Below are 12,807 nucleotides of genomic sequence, written 5' to 3'. Positions count from 1 at the left end.
ACTGTCGTCTGTTAAGCGGTTTTCATACACATAACGCAAAAATTAAATAAAATGTGCGACTAATGCGAGCTCCCAAGCGCAGTCTTAAGCGCTCGACAAAGCCGCAATTATGTTGCTGATTTCAAGCAAAAATAAAATGAAAGCGAGCTTGAGATGGAGAGTGAAAAGGAAGGATATATAAATACACATGGTAAAGAGAAAACATTTCGACAATTCAACAATGTTACTCGTTTGACATTTTCTGCCACAAGCTTAGTCTCGAGTACTTCTCTGTGCGTTATCATTGTCAAGATGAGCTCATTAACTCACTCACGCTTCAGCTGGTGACTGGCAAAGAGCATCAGTTAAATTACCTAAAAAAAAAAGTAAATGATACATTTTCTTCATTTGCATATGTTGTGTGGAAACCTGAAACTCGTTAACATAAAGTTGCAACTTTTAACTACAATCATTGGCTCATTAGTTGTCTTGTTGTGCACAATTTTATGGCAATTAAAATCAACATAAATTGTATATTCTAGTTTGCCGGCGTATTTATTTGTTTTATCAATATGTTTTATGTCGATTTAATGAGAATTTGCATACGAATTGCATGAACATTTTTCTGGATTTAAATTTTTCTGTATTGAAATTATTTTGTTAAATTCTGTGTACAAAAAATTGGAAATATTTACATTATTTATTGTTTATTTATATTATTATTTATAGTTTTTATCATATTATATTATTCATATTTATTTTCCTTACTTTCTGAAGCACAAATGTAATTATTTATATTATTTTCTATTTACATACATAATTTATATTTATTTGGCTTATTTTCTAAAGCACAAGTGTTAAAAAAAAAGTTTTCTTAAATTCGATGTACTACGAATTTGAATTATTTTGTAAAGTTTTTATTATTTTATATTAAGATTTATTAAGCTTATTTAGCTTTTATGTATGATTATTATTATTTTATATGATTTATATTTATTTAGCTTACATTTTGAAAACAAAGGTTGAAATTTATTTGTTAAATTCTGAATACAAAGAATTGGAATTATTTATATTGACAATTTTTGTATTTCGATATACTTATTTGGCCTAATTTTGAAAGCACAAATGTTGGAATACGTTTGTTAAATGTTGATAACAATAATTTAGAAATTAGCTATATTGTTTATTATTTTATTCAATTTATTTTTATTTAGCTTAGTGCAGTCAAAAATATTTATGTCTTTTTTTCTTCAGTTATGAATATTATGATTTTATATTATTTATATTTATTTAGCTTATTGTGCAAAAATATTAGATAATTTTCCAATAAATTTGATTCCACACTCAACTAGTTTTTCTCCTGACTTTCATTGAATTTGCAATATTATTTTTAACGACGCTGCACAAAGAACGCGAACAATTTTTATGAAGCACGCATTATCGCGTTCAGCGTCACTGTTTAGCACTTCTAAGAGCGAAAGAAACGAAAACGAAAAAAGCATAAAAGAATGATGGGGACTAAGGGGGGCAAAGGGGCAACATATCCTTTAGCATTGTTGACGTCGAGCCTTAGACCCATTTAAAATATGCTTATTACGCGTAGACGACGTCGTCGTCGTCTTCCTGCTTATTTGCTTTTGTTTACACTTGTTTTTGTTGTTCTTGCGAGAGCAAATACTTGCAACACACACACAACACACACATATAGATGAACCCACGCATAGACGCAGCAGCCGAAGCAGTTTTTGTGGTGCTTTGAAATTTTAATTTTTCACGCGGCGCTTAAAAGTATGCTAAGAAAAAAAGCAACTAAGGGTGTCAGTGAGAGTGTGAGTGTGAGTGTGAGAGTGGAAACATTAACACGCACTTGGCTTGGCGACAACATCCTGCCGCGCTGTCTCTGCCTCTGCAACAGTGACTCAAGTTGCCTTTGTTTGTTTCTCTGTCTGTCTGTCTCTGTCTCTTTCTTGTCGCCTTGCACGGACTTAATTAATCTTGCCGTGGGCTTAGCACGTCCTCCTGTGTGTCCTGTGTGTGTGTCCTGTGTTTCGTTTCGTTTCGGTTCGTGTTACTTAATTTTTTCTTGTCTGCCGTTCATCCTTTTCCCTTTTTTTTCGGTGCTTCGGTGTTTCGGTGTTGACTGTTGCCTGCTGCTCTGATAATGAGCCAGCAAAAGAAGAGCGGACAGCACAGACGCCTTTTTGATTGATGGGCGTGGCGTGGCTTGCAGGGGGGGGAGGGATTTACTTATCCGGTGACTTTTGCATTCAATTTGAAGAAATTTCGAAAATGAAATTTTCATTAAATTTGCCGACAATTTATGCAAATTAAATGTTTGGTTTGAAAACATTTTTGTTGCCGAAATTAGCAAAAGTCTTTAAAACAAAAGCGCAAAATTACCACAAGCATAAAAACTGCGGCGTTGTTTCGTCCTGTTTCATTTCCCCTTTTTGCACTTGTTGTTTGGTCACTTTTTGAATGGGATTGGGAAAAGGGGAGTTGCATCCTCTGCCGCCTGACTGCGTCGGCTGCCTGCTGGCATGAAATTAAAAATGTGTAGCTACAAATTAACTGCAATGGCAACGGTTGTAAATATAAACTGCGAGAACAGTTTGCAACTGCACTGAAAACGGAGAAACGTAGAAATTTCCAAGTTAAATACACGACAACTCGCTACCTTTTTTATTTTGTGTTGCTTTGTGTTGTGTCCCTTTTCAGTTTACGCAATTTCCCAGCTTTTTATATGTGCGCCACTCATCAGTGCCACATGCGGTATGCAACTGAGGCAAAGGTTAAATTGCAACTTCAGTTGCACAAAATGTTTATTTATCATCAGCGAAAATGTTTACAAAATGTTTCCAGGATATTCAATCATGGCTTTCCTTTTATTTTCCTACCTATTATATTCATCATCATCAATACACTTTTTGTACAAATACGCAACAATGACTTTTTCATAGTCTACTTTTGGGAGGCTTGAAGAAAAGTTAGAAATTCGAATCAAATCGAAAACTAATATGGCATTTGAAGTATAATATTTCCATTTTGATTAATAAACTCATTTCATGCTTATGGTCTGCCACATTTTATACCAATTGTGTTAGATTTGCAGCGCCAATTCGCCATTCGACATTTCCAAACTTTCCGAAGTCAAAGTAGCTTTCTTCGCATTTTTATTTCTTTTTTTTTTTTTTTTTTTTTGGTCCACACTCGGGGGGAAAACTTTGTGCACAGCGAATACGAATTGGAAGTGAATTGTCGAGAGAGGAGGGAAGTGCGCATTTCTATTGCCTGCAAATAAATCGCAGCCAAAGTCAAAGTTTATTTCGCATTTTTTAAATGAAATAAAGATTTGTCACGTAGACATTCAGATAGTCACAACGAAAGAAAGAAAGACGCACACACACATACGCACTTTGTGCAAGTAAGTTGTTGCTAAATGGAAACAGAGTTTCCACACAGTTTTCCATTCACACACAAAATGTTATCTTCGTATTTGTTTTTTTTTTGTATTTTTGTATTTTGTTTTAGAAATGTTAGAAATGTTTTGCCTGCTTTGATTTTCGTTGGTTTTTTCGTCAGTTTAATTTAGAAACATGCTTGGAAATTGAAATTTTTGCGCCGCGCTTGGACACTTTGGCATTTTGGTTTCAAACTTGTGCCCTCCTCGTAATGGCCTCGTCATCACGTTCCTTGCTTAAGAGCTTCCCTCAACTCTCAACTCTCACTCTCAGTCTCTCTGTTTCTCTGTCTCTCGCAGTTTGCTTTCGGACAAACTTTTGGGCGGAAGTTGTGCGCTTAACTTCCGTTTCTGATTAAACTTTAATGGGTATTGTCCATTTTTTTTGGTCATGGCAAAGTTCACTTCCAGTTGGGAGTTTGTTAAAATTTTGTTTCACTTATTTTTTTGCTGCTGTTGTTTATAATGCATATTAAAAGTGCAATTAAAATACAAAACTTGCGAGCAGTGTTGCTTGCTTTACACCCCCAACGTTGTTCTGGCCACATTAACATATGGTAGCATATGTTGGCCAGTTCATGAAGTTGATAATGACGATGATGATGATGATGACGATTCACCTGCTGTGCTATCATGAATAGCAACTGCACGACGTCTTTGGCTAAAAAGAAGCGACAAAGTCGTCGTGGCCATTATTCATACGCCATGTGGGCCCAACGGCAAAAAAGTCACTAACTTAATTAACACACACACACACATAGAAAGCTGTAGTCGTAGGTAAAAGGACTCGTCAACATATGCCGTAAAGTTGGCAGCTGGATAGTTTGGCTGTTACAAACGCATTTTGGCTGACGGGCACAATTCACAATAAAAAAAAAAACCAACAAGCCACCGCTAACAACACCACTGCACAAGCAAGCAAAAAACACACAAACAATAGCAACAATAACAAAACAGCACTACAACTACTACAAATGTCCGGCACAGCAGCAGCAGCAGCATCAGCCCCAGCAGCATTGTTATTGCAGGGCGGCCACAAGATGCAGGCAACAACAACAACAACAACAACAACAACAACAACAAGAAGAACAGCAAAATTGCGCCCGCATGCAAATTAACAGGCAACAACAACAAGAAGAACAGCAGCAGCGTCAGTAGCAGCGACGCTAATGCGCTGCTTTTGTATTGTCTGCACCCACACATGCATATGGCAGCAGCAGCAGCAGCAGCAGCAGCATCATCATACAATGCCTTCGGCAGTTCACTCACTCACTCACACTTCTATTCGGCATTCGCCTTCGCCGTCGCAGTCGCTCTCATACATATATGTAGACGCTCACCCGTGGTGACTGTCGCCGCTTTTAACATGCACAAGAATTGCTGGCTTTGTTTCAAGCAGCGGCAACAACAACAACCACACGAAGAAGAATTGTAATGTCTAGCGCTCTCTCCACACACGCACTCACTCTCTCTTTTGCTCACTCTCTGTTTCTCTTGCCTCTTTCCTTATCCACTGTTCGTTTGGTTGATAACTTTTGCTTTTCTGCCGTCACACAACGAAACGCTCTTGTGGTCCAACAACAACTGAAAGCAGCAGCCGAAAAGAAGTGGCCGCCATGGTGATTTCACTGTTTGCTGCTGCTGCTGATGCTGCTGCTGTTAGTTGTCCTCTTTGACAGCAGCAGCAGCTGCTGTTGGTAAATTGCAGAGGATGCTATGCTTAATGTAATGTTAAATGGCAAGCGTCGCTCTCTTAAAACTTAACAGCTGCTGTTCGGCCACTGTTAATGCTGCCAACAGCAGCTGTTAAGCGGCGCTGTTAACTGCATGTAACTTCTTAATTGCGCAATGTTAGGTGATAATTTGACTTGAAATAATCGTAAAATATTTATGAACAATTTCGTAATTTATTGCCAAATTTAAGATTTCCTCTTTTACTATTAAATTGCCGTCGATTTACATCTATATCGTTGTATTCGTCTCGGATTTGATAGTACATATTCCATTATTCATTGAGCTGCTCAGCTGCTCAGCTGTCAACGCAAAAGCACATTTTAATTTGACATTCTTTGGCGCATTTACCGTACTTAATTTGCTAACCAAGCGGCAAAAAGAGGATCCACTTGATAAATGTTGAGTTCAAGCACCCTTAACACGCTTCTAGACGAAGCCAAGGGCTATTCCAAAAAAACACGAGGCGAAAAAAAATAAAAGAAACCGCAACGGCGAATGACTGAAAAGTGTGGCAAGCAACGGGCATAAAGTTGGATTCGTGTCCTCTTTCAACGCAATCAACACAAATGCTACTTAAAAATTTATTTGCAACACGCACGAGACTAACTTACAGGGTCCAGAAAATAAGCAAGCGAAGGGCAAAGGAGGAGGAGGAGGGGCAGGTTGTTAGAGAGATACCCGCATATATCCGAGACTGAGGCGTCGCAAAGCACAAACACTTAGCACACACACACACACAGACACGCAGGCAAAAAAGGACAATCAACATTTTAACACTTTAGAGGCGAAGCCGTGAAATAAGCGTCTGTCTGTCTCTGTGTGTGTGAGAGAGACAAGGAAAGGGACTGAAATGGAAGGGTTTGGTGAATGGCCGCTTGAAAAATGTGTTGTGGTCATGCATTTTTATACGTTTTAGTCTGGCCAAAGGACATGCGGACCGTCTGGTAGGGACATTGGTCCAGGACATGGTCAGCACATGGCCAGGAAGCAGGCAACATACACACACACACACGCATGCACACATAAACACTTGACATTCTCGGACTGTCAAAAGAAGCAAAGCTGCTGCCTATACAAGAGATGATGCCATGTGTGAGGGCTGTTTGCGTGTGTGTGTGTGTGCGGCTGCTTAGTTATTTGATATATTTACTTGGTTCGCTCTCTCACCAGCCGAAAATCAAAAATGCTAAAACGAAAAAAAAAGAAAGAAGAGTAAAGGGAAAAGTCGTGGAATTGATTCTCGCCTCGGATTTTAATAGCAATTAGGTGGCACGTGAGCTGTTGTTGGGCAAGGAACGTGACGGGGAGTGTGTAGCAAATATTGACCATGGACACGAGTTAAGTTTTTAGCCAAATCTTTGCGGGCAACTTCTGACGTGTGTAACCCGACATGAAAGTTTTCTAATCAAACACTTGGTCCACAGTTGACGGCGGTGAAAACTATGCTATACTTTTCATAGCTCACATGTCTGCATGTGTGTGTGTGCTTTGGCAACCACTGCCAAAGCTCAACTTGTTTGTTTGCTTGTTGCTTCACTTGGGCAACTGCAATGCGCCTTTTCACTCAACCTCGTCCCGTCTCGTCCCTTGACTGTGTCTGGTAAATGAAGCCGCTCGATTTGGCCACAGCAAAGTTGTTCGAGTGCAACATGTGAGGCGAGTAGTACATGAGCTGCTGCTGCTCTCTATTCACAACATACGAGGACCTTCTGCTATTCCCTTGCCACATCAATGTATCTACAACATACGTATAAGTGTGTGTGTGTGTGAGTGTTGAAGTGGGGGCATAAGTGTTCTTTGGCCACAGGATGCAGCGTAATGAAGCTGCACAAATTCACACTGAAATTGGTTGCAGCACTTTGCCCAGGTTGTGATTGCTTTAACTGGGATTACAATTTCTTATTGGATGTTCAAGTATCCAACGAATCTGAGAATGAGAATGAGTATCGAACATGAGATGAAGTTCTAATTGCTCAATTGCTCATTCAGTTTTATTATTAATGCAAATTTTGCATACTTCAAAAGGCTAAAGTGCTGTAATTATTATTTTTTACGAGCTAGTCACATATTTTGTTAAGCCTTGAATTGAGTAAGAAATATATTTATGTGAAATATTTTTTGTATTCAAATTGATTGCCTTAAATAACGAGCAGAGCTTAGATCAACAAATTATTGATCTTTTAACAATTTATTAAAGCTCAAGTGTGATACTGCAAATTGATAAGTTAAGAAATTTATGTGTTGGCATACAAAACTGATTCAATCCTTTTCAATTTGTTGTGCTCACACTGGATTTGCGGTTTAGCGTTTTGGCACAGTTGAAGATGTTTGTGTGTGTGTGTGTGTGTGTGTGTGTGTAGCATTGATTAATTTTACTCAAGGTTCTCTTTGGTTATTGGGTGTAATAAATGCACTTGAAAGACGCAGTCAAAGCCACAAAAGCCATGAACGGCACTTCATCAAACGAATGAACAAGTTGCTGTTGCCAGGTAACCAACACACATATACATCTATACACACACACACACACACACACACACATCTATTCACACACATATAGTATAAGTAAAAACTTAGAAGTTTTGAGATTTGTTGGTGGGCGACGTCCTTGTAAGGCACGTTCACAGTTATAAAAGCATATAAAATTTCCTATTTAACTTCCGGCATGCTTCACACACACACACACACACGCACACACGTATGTGGATACTGTCAAAGCACCTTAGAGAGAGAGGGAAGCCGAGAATGTCGTACTGCGCTGCTGACATGGAAAGTCTAAAGAAAACATATCCGTGACAAAGTGAAGTAAACCACCTGCAGGTGCAACCAACAATAATAATACTTTTAGTAGTTGATTTTTTTACACTCTCTCTCTCTAGCTTAGGTCTCTTTCTGTCTCTCTCTTTCTTGCTGCTAACTTATTTACCAACTTTGCTTTAGCTTTGTGCGCGCGTCGCAAATGGAATAAAGCGAAGCAGCAGCAGCAACAGCAGAAAAATTGAATTCAGCTGCAGGTGGCAACTTTGGTGGCAACGCACATAGCTCTGCGCTAAGACAGGATGTGTGACAAGAGAGAGAGAGAGAGAGAGAGAGCGAGAGACGCCTTGACAGCCACAGGATTTAGCGGTCCCCAGTCTCTTTGCCGCGCGGTGCTTTAATATTTCATAAGCTCACTTTGACTAGCTGCCAGCAACACGAACTCAACGAACTCGACATTGACTTTGCCATGGAAGAACCTTTTATGCAAGTATGTTGAAAAATGAAAACGAAATACACAATTTAAATACGGTTGCGGCCAATTTAATTATGCAAGAGCTAAAGAAGCGTTTCATGCTTTCAAGTGCTGCTGCCGCCGCCTCCAGCTCCCAAAACAGCTGCAATATTAATCGCCAAGGCTGAGATATGGCGGCGCTTTTATAGCTAGACTTTGCTCCAAATAGAACGCTGTAAATCTAAGTGATTGTAAAGGCAGCTTTGATTGAACAAGTTGCGGTTTTAGTCAACGAAAATGTATTACAAGTTCATAGTTCATAACTATTTCTTCATTTTTGATAGATCGTTATAATTATATAAGACATTAAAGGCAGCTTTGGTTAAAATAGTTGTGGCTGTTGCTTATAAAAACAAGGAAAAAAGGATCAGTCGAGTGTGCTTGACTGTAGGATACTCGCTATCCATTTTTAATGAAAGCAAAATAGTAAGGTATTAATTTTAAAATATACCAAATTAGTATACCACAAAAGTACTGTAAATATACCAAATGTTGAGATATTAATTTTAAATTATACCAAATTATTATACCGAATAAAATACTACACATGTGCTAAATGTTATATTTGGTATATTGGTATAGTACTATAATCAAAATATACCATAGAGTTCAAAATATACCAAATTGTCAGGGTATAATTAATTAAACTTTGGTTAGCATTCGTTAATCTTTCTGTATTCCTTTTTGTTACGAGATATTTCATTACTTTGCCATAAATAAAACGTTTTCAATATACGTAATTTAAACTATTATTTATAATTGCTGTTTCTAAAATTTATTACTGCTTTTGATTTCATTTTTGGTTCATCTATATTTCTTTATATTCCCTACAATGTATTTCTTCTCAAATTTAAACTTGTTCATCTTTTACCTTGCCAAGATTTCAACACAAAATGTTGACAACCTTTAAGCAATTGTTTGTTACACTTGCTGCCACATTCCGTGGCCCAATTTCACAGCTGAGTCCGCACAGAACGCGATTTTGACAAACCCCTTTTTATCAGACTTGATCAAAAGGCAAATAGGAACAAAAAAAACAGAAAAAGAGAAAAAGAGAAAAACGTCTGGTTGTCTGTGCAGTGCTTTGACTACGTGACACAGCAACCACTCAAAGGACCTCAAAGGACACACGTGCCATGGAGGAAATTGTGTCAGTTATATACAAAATACGAAACGAAGTCAAGCCAAGCATTTCTTATTTATGATTTCGGGCTCGCTGATTTTTAACTGTACAGGTGGCGGCAGCAAAAAGTGAGCTATAAATCGACAGACGGCTAGAGGCGTTGCCCAAAAAAAAGTGCTTGCAAATTGGTAATTGGTTTTGCTTATTTCTCGTTTTTTGCATAGTTGTGGCAGCAAAACATAAATGCAATTTACGGCTTTGAGGCGGCACAATCGACGCGTGGCATCGCCGCATCGTGGCGCTCGTAAATAACAATAAACAAAACACAAAAAAAACCGAACTCGACTGGCAAAATATTTAATAAACAAAACTTGCGCTAATCATTAAATTATGATTAATGTGCCGACAACTTTGGCAGCCAGCCGAAGGCCCCCGCAATTCCTCACCCCCTTCCCTTTGCTCGCCTTCTAACTGGAATATCACCAAAAACGTGCAACACCCAGCGAACGTGCCCCGACGACTTGTCGTCGCACATAGACACACAGTGTGAAAAAGTCCTTGAGTTCTGAGTTGTGTTCAGTTTAAGATATGCTTCGGCATGTCCAAAGCCTGAACATGATGATTGATGTATGAGCATTGCGATAAAGCTGAAGGGAAAAAGAATTGAAAATTGATTGAATTGGGGAGTTGAAGAAAGCAGCAGCAAGCATAACAGATGGCAAATGCTTTCAATGCACATTCGATTTTACAATTGTTGTACACAAGCAAGCTGCAGTTCTTCACTTCTACTTATTGTATTCTCAACAGAAATGTATCTTTTGTGAAAAGTAAATGTTATTCAGAAGTAAAGAATTTTCAACATGTTGTCTTCACTTTAAAGAACACATTTTTTGTTCATTTTAATTGAACAATTAATAGACATAATAAAAGTTAATTTCAACTGGTTCAACACATTCATATGACGTAAAGTCGAAGCTTATTACTAGTTGATGTTTCAACTGGCATTTCAACACGCTTGATGGTAAAGTAACTAAGTGAAATATGCGACAAGTTATTATATGAGCATGCATAACACGCAACGATAAACATTAAATGCACAGAGAGAGAGAAAATAAATATATATAGAGAGAGAGTGAGATGGACTGAGAATGAGAACATTTTTGCTTGAGTGCTCGACAGATGCAAATGGCGACTGTGTTTGTGATTGTTTCTCGCGAGTTTGACATTGGCTTCATTTGTCGCAGCACGAAGGCTTGATGAAGGTGCAGAGAGTGAGGAGAGACTGTAGTTGAGGTCGCCTCATCATTCGCCATTCGTCGTTGGCAAGCAAAGTCAGTCAGTTAACTAATTGATAATCAAACAGTCAACCGAGGAGCTAAATGCACTTGACAACTCGCCAGTTGTCCAGCTGTAGTCTCGGAGAGTCTCTAATTAGACGCTTTGTTTTGTAAGGTCAACAGCAACGGCAACGGCAACGTTAACGTTAACGTTGCGTATGCGCAATGTGCAAATAAGGCAAAGTCAATGCGTAAATTGCGCATACGCAACGTTGCCACAACCACAGCTGCTGTTGCTGCAAGTTCAAGTGCATTACGTATACGCATTACGCATACGCATACGCATATCAATTATGCAAGCCACTCTACAAAAACTATAATAAAATGCAATTTATTTGTACCACATATATATTATTTTTATGTGTTGTACATATCTTTTGCATCAATCGGCTGACTGGCTGCTGTGGCCCTGGCAACGTTTAGCAAAATTGCAATTGGTTCAAGATCAGCCATGCAAACGTTTTGGTTTTCTATTGCGTGTTGAGGCCGCCGCTTGCCTTGTGACAATTGATTTTCGCTGCCAGCAAAAGAGCGAGAGCGAGAGCAAGAACAGCAAAGAGTGGGAGTGGGAGGGGGGCGAAAGAGAGGGAGGCAACTTTGTGGTCAACTCAATTGCGATATTGAGTCATAATTTATTCTTGCAAAATGCTGCCTTATCAGACTTCTGAGCGACTGAGTCATTTGAGTCGTTGTTGTTTAGCATTGCAACTGCATTGCAAATGCGGTTGCACTTGGCTGCAGCATTCGAATCTTGTGGCCACAGAAGACAGCCAGAGATAGAGATAGAGAGGTTGAGAGAGGTAAACGTTGAGGTGTCGATGAGTGCACACAACGAGGCTGCTCAAGCTCAAGCTCTGTCTCTCTCTTTCTTTCGCACTATCACTAAACTAGCTCTGATGTGTTGCTGTCTCACTCGCGCAATCGCTAATTTATCGCTGCCTCTTTCAGTCATTGCAATTTTCAGGGTCGTCGTTGCAACAAATCTAAGTTTGTGCATCTAAATCAACACACAAGTTATCTGTGTGTGTGTGTCTGTATGTGTGTGTGGATAGTATAAGAGTGTATGCTAGGCACATACACAAAACAGATTGAGTATGCTGTGCACATGGCTACATGGTGTGTTCTTCTGACTTTGAAAAGTGCTTTGAATGACAGCTGCTGTTGCTTTTGTCGCTGCTGCGTACTGTACTGCACTGTGCATTGATAAAGCTAAGGCAATGTTAATCAGAATTATAATTCCTATTGCAATTTAATGCGGTTTCGCATTACAAATTTAATAAGAACGCGAGCTAGAATTTACAAATTCAAGCATTCTGGCATTAAGTGGCTTTCAAATTAACAAAATAGTGGGAAATGTTTTATGAAATATAGTGGGAAATATTTTAACAAAATGCTTCCCACTATTTTATATATTTAATTATATTTTAATACAACATTTCTCACTATAATAATTAAAGGTAAAACAGTGGGAAATGTTTTATTAAAAATAGTGGGAAATATATTGATATGTTTTATTTTATATATTTATTAATATTTAAACACAACATTTCCCATTATAATAATCAAATGTAAAAGATTGGGAAATGTTTTATTGAAAGAGTTACCACTATTTTACTTATTTTCAATGTTTTAATACATCATTTCCCACTATAATAATTAAAACCAAAAAATTAAATATAAATTCGAGTTTCTGTTTTCAACTTATCCTTGATGCAAATTTGTTATAAATAATGTAAAGTTTACTACAAAATTTCCCACTATAAAAATGTACAGCAGAAATGTAATATAATTTCATACTTAAATTTACAAATAATCTTTAATGAAGTGCAAATCTGTTATAAATAATATAAATTAAGCACTAGCATAAAGTGGCTGACAAGTAAATGGTATGTTATATTAAAAG

General features: G+C 38.1%; 1 protein-coding gene and 1 long non-coding RNA gene across 8 annotated transcripts in view; both read right to left on the bottom strand.

Moving 5' to 3' along the window:
• The window catches only part of LOC133834895 (uncharacterized), a 51,082-nt gene that overhangs the window by 14,900 nt on the left and 23,375 nt on the right, over positions 1–12,807 (bottom strand). The gene's annotated exons all lie outside the window — the stretch shown is intronic.
• LOC133850617 (uncharacterized) lies at positions 2,101–5,609 on the bottom strand. Its single transcript, XR_009895671.1, has 2 exons — positions 3,395–5,609; positions 2,101–3,270 (listed from the first exon to the last, which is right to left on the bottom strand). It is a non-coding gene; the product is annotated as an uncharacterized LOC133850617 (long non-coding RNA).

This window comes from Drosophila sulfurigaster, chromosome 2L, assembly GCF_023558435.1.
Source record: "Drosophila sulfurigaster albostrigata strain 15112-1811.04 chromosome 2L, ASM2355843v2, whole genome shotgun sequence".
Lineage (NCBI taxonomy): Eukaryota > Metazoa > Arthropoda > Insecta > Diptera > Drosophilidae > Drosophila > Drosophila sulfurigaster.
Note: the sequence above shows the minus strand (reverse complement) of the source record. Positions and strands in the feature narration are given on the sequence as shown.